The sequence below is a fragment of the Rissa tridactyla genome, chromosome 1 (genome assembly GCF_028500815.1).
Source record: "Rissa tridactyla isolate bRisTri1 chromosome 1, bRisTri1.patW.cur.20221130, whole genome shotgun sequence".
Taxonomy (NCBI): domain Eukaryota; kingdom Metazoa; phylum Chordata; class Aves; order Charadriiformes; family Laridae; genus Rissa; species Rissa tridactyla.
The window spans coordinates 185,073,179-185,080,994 of record NC_071466.1 but is presented as its reverse complement, the minus strand read 5'-3'; positions in this window follow the sequence as shown (position 1 = coordinate 185,080,994).

Here is a 7,816-nt window from a genome sequence, read left to right as displayed (position 1 = left end):
TTGTGGCAGCCTCATACAAGTTACTCTCTCCTTGAACTTCAGATCCACTTTACATAGTTTTTGATGATTTCTCTCATTGACACTGTCTCCAGCACTGGTGAGACATATCTCGAGTACTGGGTCCAGTTCTAGGCTCCCAAGTACAAGACAGACAGGGACATATGGAAGCCAAATCCAGCAAAGGAGCATGAACGGATGGGAGCATCTGACACAGGAGGACAGGCTGGGAGAGCTGAGACTGTTAAGCCTCAAGATAAGATGTCTCCAGGGGCATCTATCAATGTGTATAAATACGTGATGGGTGAGAGTGAAGAAGAGGGGGCCAGACTAATCTCTGAGGTGCCCAGTGACAGGGTCAGAGGCAATGGTCACAAACTGAAACACAGGAGGTTCCCTCTGAACACAAGAAAACACGTCTCTACTGGGAGTGTGGTTGAACTCTGGCACAGGCTGCCTAGAGATGTTGTGGAGTCTGCATCCTTGGAGATATTCAAAAGCTGTCTGGACACAGTCCTGGGCAGCTGGCTATAGGTGACCCTGCTTGAGCTGGGGGGGTTGCACTAGATCATCTCCAGCCTTTGCCCTTCTGTGTTTCTGCCACAGTTTCTCCTATTGGACATGACATGATCCAGGACAGGCTCTGGCTGAGCAGCCTTTGTGCTGCTGTAGTTTATGTGCAGACATGAGGTTTGAAACAGGTTTTATGTTGAATTACAGATTTTGTCATTTCATTTAAATAGAGCCAAAGACCAGAATGGACAGAACAGAGATCCAATCTGACTCCCTGTACATTAAAAGCCATGATGCATAGTTCAAATGAATTCATAGTAAAATAGGATCTTTGGAATTTGTGTAGTCTGTCTTTTTGTCCCTAGGCAGAGTCAATTGTACCTAAATCGTTCCTGGCAATGTTTCCAATGGTTAATGATCCTTACTATTAGAAAAAGTTTCATGATAACTAAGTGAAACTTCAGTGACAGTTGCCCCTAGAATCCCATTAATGTGTCTTCTCGCCACGGTAGTCACTGAGTAGAGTTTATTCACTTTCTCTCTCTAGAGTCACGCACTTTGCAAGACTGCTGCCATTCCCTCCTCAGGCTTGCCTTCTCCAGGCTGAACAACCCCTCCAAGTCCTTCAACCTTTTCTCGCTAAAGACACAGAAATAAAAATCACTCGTGACTTTGCATCCAAAGAGTGCAACATGCCCGGAGGTTGTCTGCCTAGTCTACATGCTACCAAATGAACTACCCAGAGCTCTCAGACTGACCCCTAAAAACAGCCCCTGGTGTTGTGTGGCACGCACTGAAGCAAATGAGCTGGCAAACCCACTTAGAAGCTTTTGGAACATTATATCAAGACTAAAAGCAGTGATTAGGTCAAAACATATGTACCCAAACGAAACAGTAGTTCCCACAAAGGAAGATTGGCAGTGGGTGTCCAGTCCGTGGTGTCCCTGGGTTCCCCGCGTCATCAGGTGGTACCTGAGCCTTGGGATGGCAGTGCACTGCAGGTTCCCAACTGAAATGCTTTGACACCTTCCCATGTGGAGGAACCCATCTCCCCCCATTAGTTACAGTGGGAACATGGGGTGAGTTGCCTCCTGCTCCAGGCATTCAACTGCGTTCCCAGAGCTCAGGGGAGATCTCCCCTGAGGGGCATGGCTGAAACGCACTCGCCCAGAGGATATGATGAGGTGAACCAAGGCCACGGAGCACTTTAAAGCCCTACAGTCACCAAAGTCATGCCCTTCTCAGCCCTGATGGGAGAGGAAACTGCACTAGCCAAGCTCTTGAGGCATTTTCTTTGCTACCTCAGAGCACCAGGTGAACCTTTGCCTCCAATTGCCACCAGCTGCCTGAAGAAAATAGGAGAAAGCAAATAGACAAATACAAGAAAAAAAGAAAAGAGAGCAGAGGAAAAAATATGTGAGGAGGATCCTCCCTGCCCCATGCCCTCTCCTCCTGGCCCAGTCAGGCAGTAAAGGCCTTGAAAGATGAATTTTACTTCTGTATTTATTCCAATACAAAGCTGAAGGAGTTATGGATGCACTAAATTCAACACAAGCAATTCCACTCTCCCCCAGGGACAGTAATATTTACACACAGACAACTTAAAAAATAAGAAGAGATAAGTCTTATATGCCGAGTTAATGAAATCTGTAGCTTCTGTAAAGATAATAGGGCTATAGACAATAAACCAAGAAAACCGCTAAGAATTTGCAATCACAAGAAAGTTGCTGCTATGGGGAGTAATGAGGAACGAGAGTCTGCTCTTATTAAAGTCTTAGCAAGGGTTTTTTCTCAGTCATTTAACTTTGAAAATACCTTGAGAAATAAGCTACGGCATGTTCTGACATCAAAATTCTGCAAAATGGATACAAATTCACAACACTTTTCAGTGTCACTGAATCTGTATTTTTATTCAAGCGGTCTCATTGAAAAAAAAACAGACAAAAGAGATATCAGGCCCAAAGTACTGAAGTGGATAAAATAATTTAAATGCAAAGTGTAGTCTGTTAAAAGTAGAGCACACATTTATATGTTCAGAAAGGTACTGATGCTTTCAATCTCTCGCATATTACTGAAGGATGCACTATTTCATTCAAAATGCTGTAGTCTAATTCATTTTTTAAACTCCATTGATTTTAATAGGATATTGCTGTTGTAACCAGGTGCAAAATTAGAAAAAAAAAATTAATGCAGGCGTTTGCTCTTACAAACCTCTTTCAGATGTCCTTGATTATGCTTTAATGTGATCTTTGAAATCACGTCCCAAGCCTTCCCTGTGGAGCCCACAGGGTTATTCCCAAGCTCCTTAGAAAACACTGTTTCTGGGCGTTTCTTGAAGCAGGCTCTTTTGGCGGTCTGCAAAGTTTGCATTTCTCGGGCTAGCAAGCAGGTTGCCTGCACCCATAGATGTCTGTGGCTACAAAAGCAGGACAGGCTTCATGGCAGAAAGTCTAAGTTTTAAGTAGAACTTCTTAGTGTCTGCTCTGACCCCTCATTATGAGACCTGACAATATAGATGCAAGATCACCTAGGAAAGCAAAAGACAATTAGACTTGGTAGTCCAACAGAGTGAAAATTATTAGAGACAGGTAAAGATTTTGATCTATATTTCAGATGCGTGGGGTTTAAAGTTCTCTCTGGCAGAATGTCCGTTGTAATACATTTATAACTTGAGAAAAAAAGCATAGTATAATTTTTCAGTAGTTTGAAGAATGAGGCGTTGGGGAAAAATGTTTCTCCTAGAAGAGAAAAAACAAAAGGCTTCTGTCACAAACCATGGACTTTTCAAACCACAGTGGCTTCTCTTGCAGGAACTGATGATATCAGTGCTCTAGCATAAAAACATATTTCGGACTAGCATCAGCTTAGCTGTGATTTCTTTTATCACCGTCTTACAAAAAAACAGTGCTAAGTGAAGGTTAGAAAACAATTTTAATCAGATTTTTTTTTTATAAGGTTATTGAGCCCCTACTTCTTATTTTGTGTCAATATCTACCCTCTGCTTCTCTCAACAGCCAGGAGCTAGAAGAGATCAGCAAAGAATAGATCTGGAAAAATAAGCATTTGTACAGATATGAGTATAAAAACAGAGTTATAGGACACGTTTTGAATGAAAAATGTGGAAAAATGGCTTGGGGAAAAAAGTAAAACTAAAAAGATGCCGAGATATTTAGTGAGCTTTTGTTATTTTGCAGATTTGAAATAATAATCAAACCATTTGTCACAAGGGTTCATTTCAACATTTTTCAAAGTAAAAAGCTTCACTTTCCAAACTGTCCTTCGATTTCATCAAAATCACGACATTGTTTTAAATAGGCAGTGCTGAAAACACATTGATTTATGATGTTTATGTAAAAAAAAGAAAATATCCTGTTCAGCTAGAAATAATTCAACCCCTTGATTCTGCAACATTTTCAAAAGTTTCCGTTTTTAATCCAGCCAGAAAATACTATATTTTGTAGTTGCTAATGAATCAAAAAAGTAAAATTGCTATTTTCTTAGCTGCTCATGATAGGTGGTAGCACTTCATATCTCCATGAAGAATCAAGCAGGCTACACTCAGACTAATAACTGGGAAGAGGAAAAGGCACAGAAAACTTCATCATAAACCCTGCTAGTAATCAAATGTGTGGTAGGAAAAACACTCGCACTGATTTTGAAGGTAACATAAACAAAGGAGAAGTAGCAATGATCCACTGGTACAGCTGTAACATAAGCAGTCCTGTCTTCTTTGAGGAAAAAAAAATAGTTGAAGTTTTTACCAGCAATTGATAACTTTCCCTAAGAAGGTGGTTAGCAGTTTTATCTTGAAGTTTTGGTTTAATTACCTTCATTTGTTTTAGTAGTGATAAAAAAAAAAAAAAAGAAAGAAAGAAAATCCCCTGAGATGAGGAAAGCATCACCGGGAGAGGAAGGACAGTCAGTCATCTTTTCCAGCTTCTGCAGGATTTAGAGGGAAAAAAAAAAACAACAAAATTTTATGGAAAAATCCTCAATTTTATGAAAATGCTTTCTGAAAGATATGTATTTTTTTTCAACGCTTTTCCTTCATCTAGAGCATCATCCCGATTTGAGGAATTGCACTAGTCCCTCTTGGTGTAGTGGGGCTTGCAGGCACTCCTGCCCCTTATTCAACCATGGAGCAGAAACTCAACCAGCAGAGCCCCTGTTTCAGGAAATAGTGGGTTTGACCCTGCTCTGATGTTCCCCAGGTTGAGTCCTGGAGACAACTGGTAGCTGCAAGGCAGAGCATGTACTTTGCATGTGGTCTGGGGGTCTATATCACCTGAACAGACTTCAATGAAAGAGTGATGTTAAGAATGCACAGTGCTTTGTGAGAAATGAGCAGTTCTCTGTAATTAGTATTATTTATTTTTTTAACTTTTCAGAATATGGTCTTGTCTTTTTTGTACACCTAATTGTCTGCCTTGTGTTCTCAGTCCCTCATTGTTTTATCATTATCATTGATTTTTTATCACTGACATACAATCAAACGTACCACTTGCCACAGATTTCTGGCTCATCTCTTGACGATAAATCCTTGCCTTGCCCCATACTTTTCCATGGTGGGGAAGCACCTGAAGCTAGAAGTGGGTTGTGACGGTCCCCGCTACAGCCTAGGGCTGATACCATCCCCATGGGGTGCCACCTCTGCGGATGGCACTGCACAGATGTCAGACAGCAGCGGTGGAAGGAGGGTTCCTCTAAGTCTTGTTCTGTGCTCATAAAAATATGGAGCAGTGGAGTAACTGGGGTGATTTGATGGGATTCCCCCCCCCACCACCACCAAATCTAGGAGGGGTGATGAAGAGGGAAATGAAGGAGCAGCACTCCTAGAGCTCCTCCTGTGCTTTTCCTCTCCTCAGTGCTGGGAGCTGGAGTTGCAGGAAGAAAAGCTGCTCTAAGAGATCTTTGATCAGTACCTAGAAACTTGTTTGACAGATGCAATTAAATCTAAAAATGAAGGTAGCAGATTCTGAAAGCAGTAGGACCGATCTAGTTTAAAGAGATTTGACAAAATTATGCAACGCATGGTACAAGAATAGCACTTCTATTCAACTCTATAGAAGAATAACAAGACATCTTACTGTGAAATTGAAAAAAAAAATTTTAAAACTGATAAAAGAAAATGTGTTGTTACTCAGCACGCTGTTAGCCTGGAACTCCTCACAATTCCTATCACAGGCATCTTTTGGCTGGGCTGACAATGACTTGCTGGAATACTGAGACAGCTGATGGTAAAACGCTGAAATAAAATCATCACTTAAATGTGCATAGACACACACACAAATATTAAATCATATATTCTTGTCTTTTATGATATCCTTATTAACAAAGGTAAGTCGATATTGCTTTCAATGAAATATAAAAGAAATCAATGAGATGCTGCCCTTCAATGCAGTGAGTCTTTGTGTGAGATGCTTGCAAAAATAGTTATTTTTCCATTCTGCTCTAATTTCAGGCCTGTTGCTTAAAATATATGTCCAAACAATTGGACAAGATGGCTCAAAACCACATCCCTAGCATTTTAGATGACAATAATAAACTCTTACAATAACAATAGACTTTATTATTTCCTTTTCTGTGCAAGAGGCATATAATGTTATACTTGTATTTCACATTTCTAGTCTTCTATATTCAAACTTTTTACTTTATTCAGGGTTTCTATTTTGTATGTAAAGGTTGTTTACAAAATTTTTAGAGTGGAGGAAGCAGAAACTCCAACTACCTTGGCTTTCCCATGGTTAAAGCAGTCTGTAGGAGTGTCAAATCCACAACACTGTTCATTTCCACCAATTTTTGTTTTACACTTGTGTCTCTCTGCCGTTCCCCATGTTTATCTGAGATGTCTGAACAAGACACATTGGCAACCATCTGCCATCGATTTTATTCTCGTTGCACTGCACTAATAGCAAAGTTGTTTATCTTTGAGGGCTTTATTCAATAAAAAAATTTGTCTAGCCGTGATTGCGTGTGGGGTGGCTGTCTCTGCTGCTGAAAAGAGCTCATAGAAACAGCTTGGGTTTCCATCTAGCATAATGAAACTAAACTCCACGTCCAGCTGACTTGTGAGCCACGTGTGGTAGCTGCATGTTTGTTGGCGGAGTGTGGAAAATAAGGATAAATGGCTTTTCTGCTGTCAGTGGGCAATGGGATGAAATTAAGGTGCAGAGCCACAGCTGAGCTCCAACCCTGGTGCTCACCACGGCTCCTGTGCGTGCAGCTGAAGGTGCAGGGGCTTGAACAGCATGGGGACATTGCTGGGAGGGAACGGCAAAGGATCACCTCCAGTTTGGCTGCCCTGCTGCCCAACCTCCAGGTTTGGAGGTGGCCAGAAATGTTCCACTACATCCTCAGAGAAAAAAAGCTTTTTGCTTCCAATCTCTCAAGTGCCCTGTTTTAGGAAGTAGATCAAGTGCTAGTTTGGAATATTGACTTTTTGAAAGTAGGCCAGATTTGTCTATTGTACACTGTTGCTTGTTGAGATTTAAACAAATTTTATGCAAATGTGTTTTTTTGTCTTCTTAGTTTATTGGTGATGTTCTTTAATTAACAGTGTGGTGCTGATTTTTGGTCTATTTCTACAACTTTCTGTGATTCAATGCAACCATTCTAGTTTATTTTATATGTACTGTTGTGCGATATATACCTAGATATTGTATTTAATTCTGTCTACCTTAAAAAGGTAGTCAGTTCACAATTATTCATACAGAGCTTAATCTTCAAATAGGTGCACGAACAATTGTCTCAGTAGAAAGGGTACTTACAGAGCACCGAGCAGGACTAAATACACTAGAAAGCATCAGCTGCTTCCAAAGGCGTTTTCTCTCATCAAGTGTTTCCAGTAAAACAAACGTGAAAGATGCTTTTCAATGAGTGCTCTCAGCAACAGAAGACCTTCCTAGATGTTACCCTTTCCCACTCTGGGCTTTTGATGGGCTCTTGCATCAGCTTGGAGTGTGTTGTTTGGCGATGCAGGTGCCCGACCTGCTCATTCCCACCAGCCGTGCGGTTTTTATGGGCGTTCCCTGCTCTGCTTCGCTGAGCTTCAGCATGTCTAGAGGGTGGTTTGACTTCACCTGTCAGACCTCTCCTGGAGCAAGGAAATGGATTAAGAAGTGCCTGGGACAAGAAGTGCTTCACATGAACTGCTCTGGCAGAGCTGGGGAGGTGGCAATCGCCGGGCAGGAGGGACAATAAATGCAGTGAGTGGTCTTTTCACCAGGCAGAACAGGAGGCAGAAGGGGATGCCTGACTGCGGGGTTAGCATGGCTTTGCTGGGAGAACATCCCAGGGAGAGCAGCCC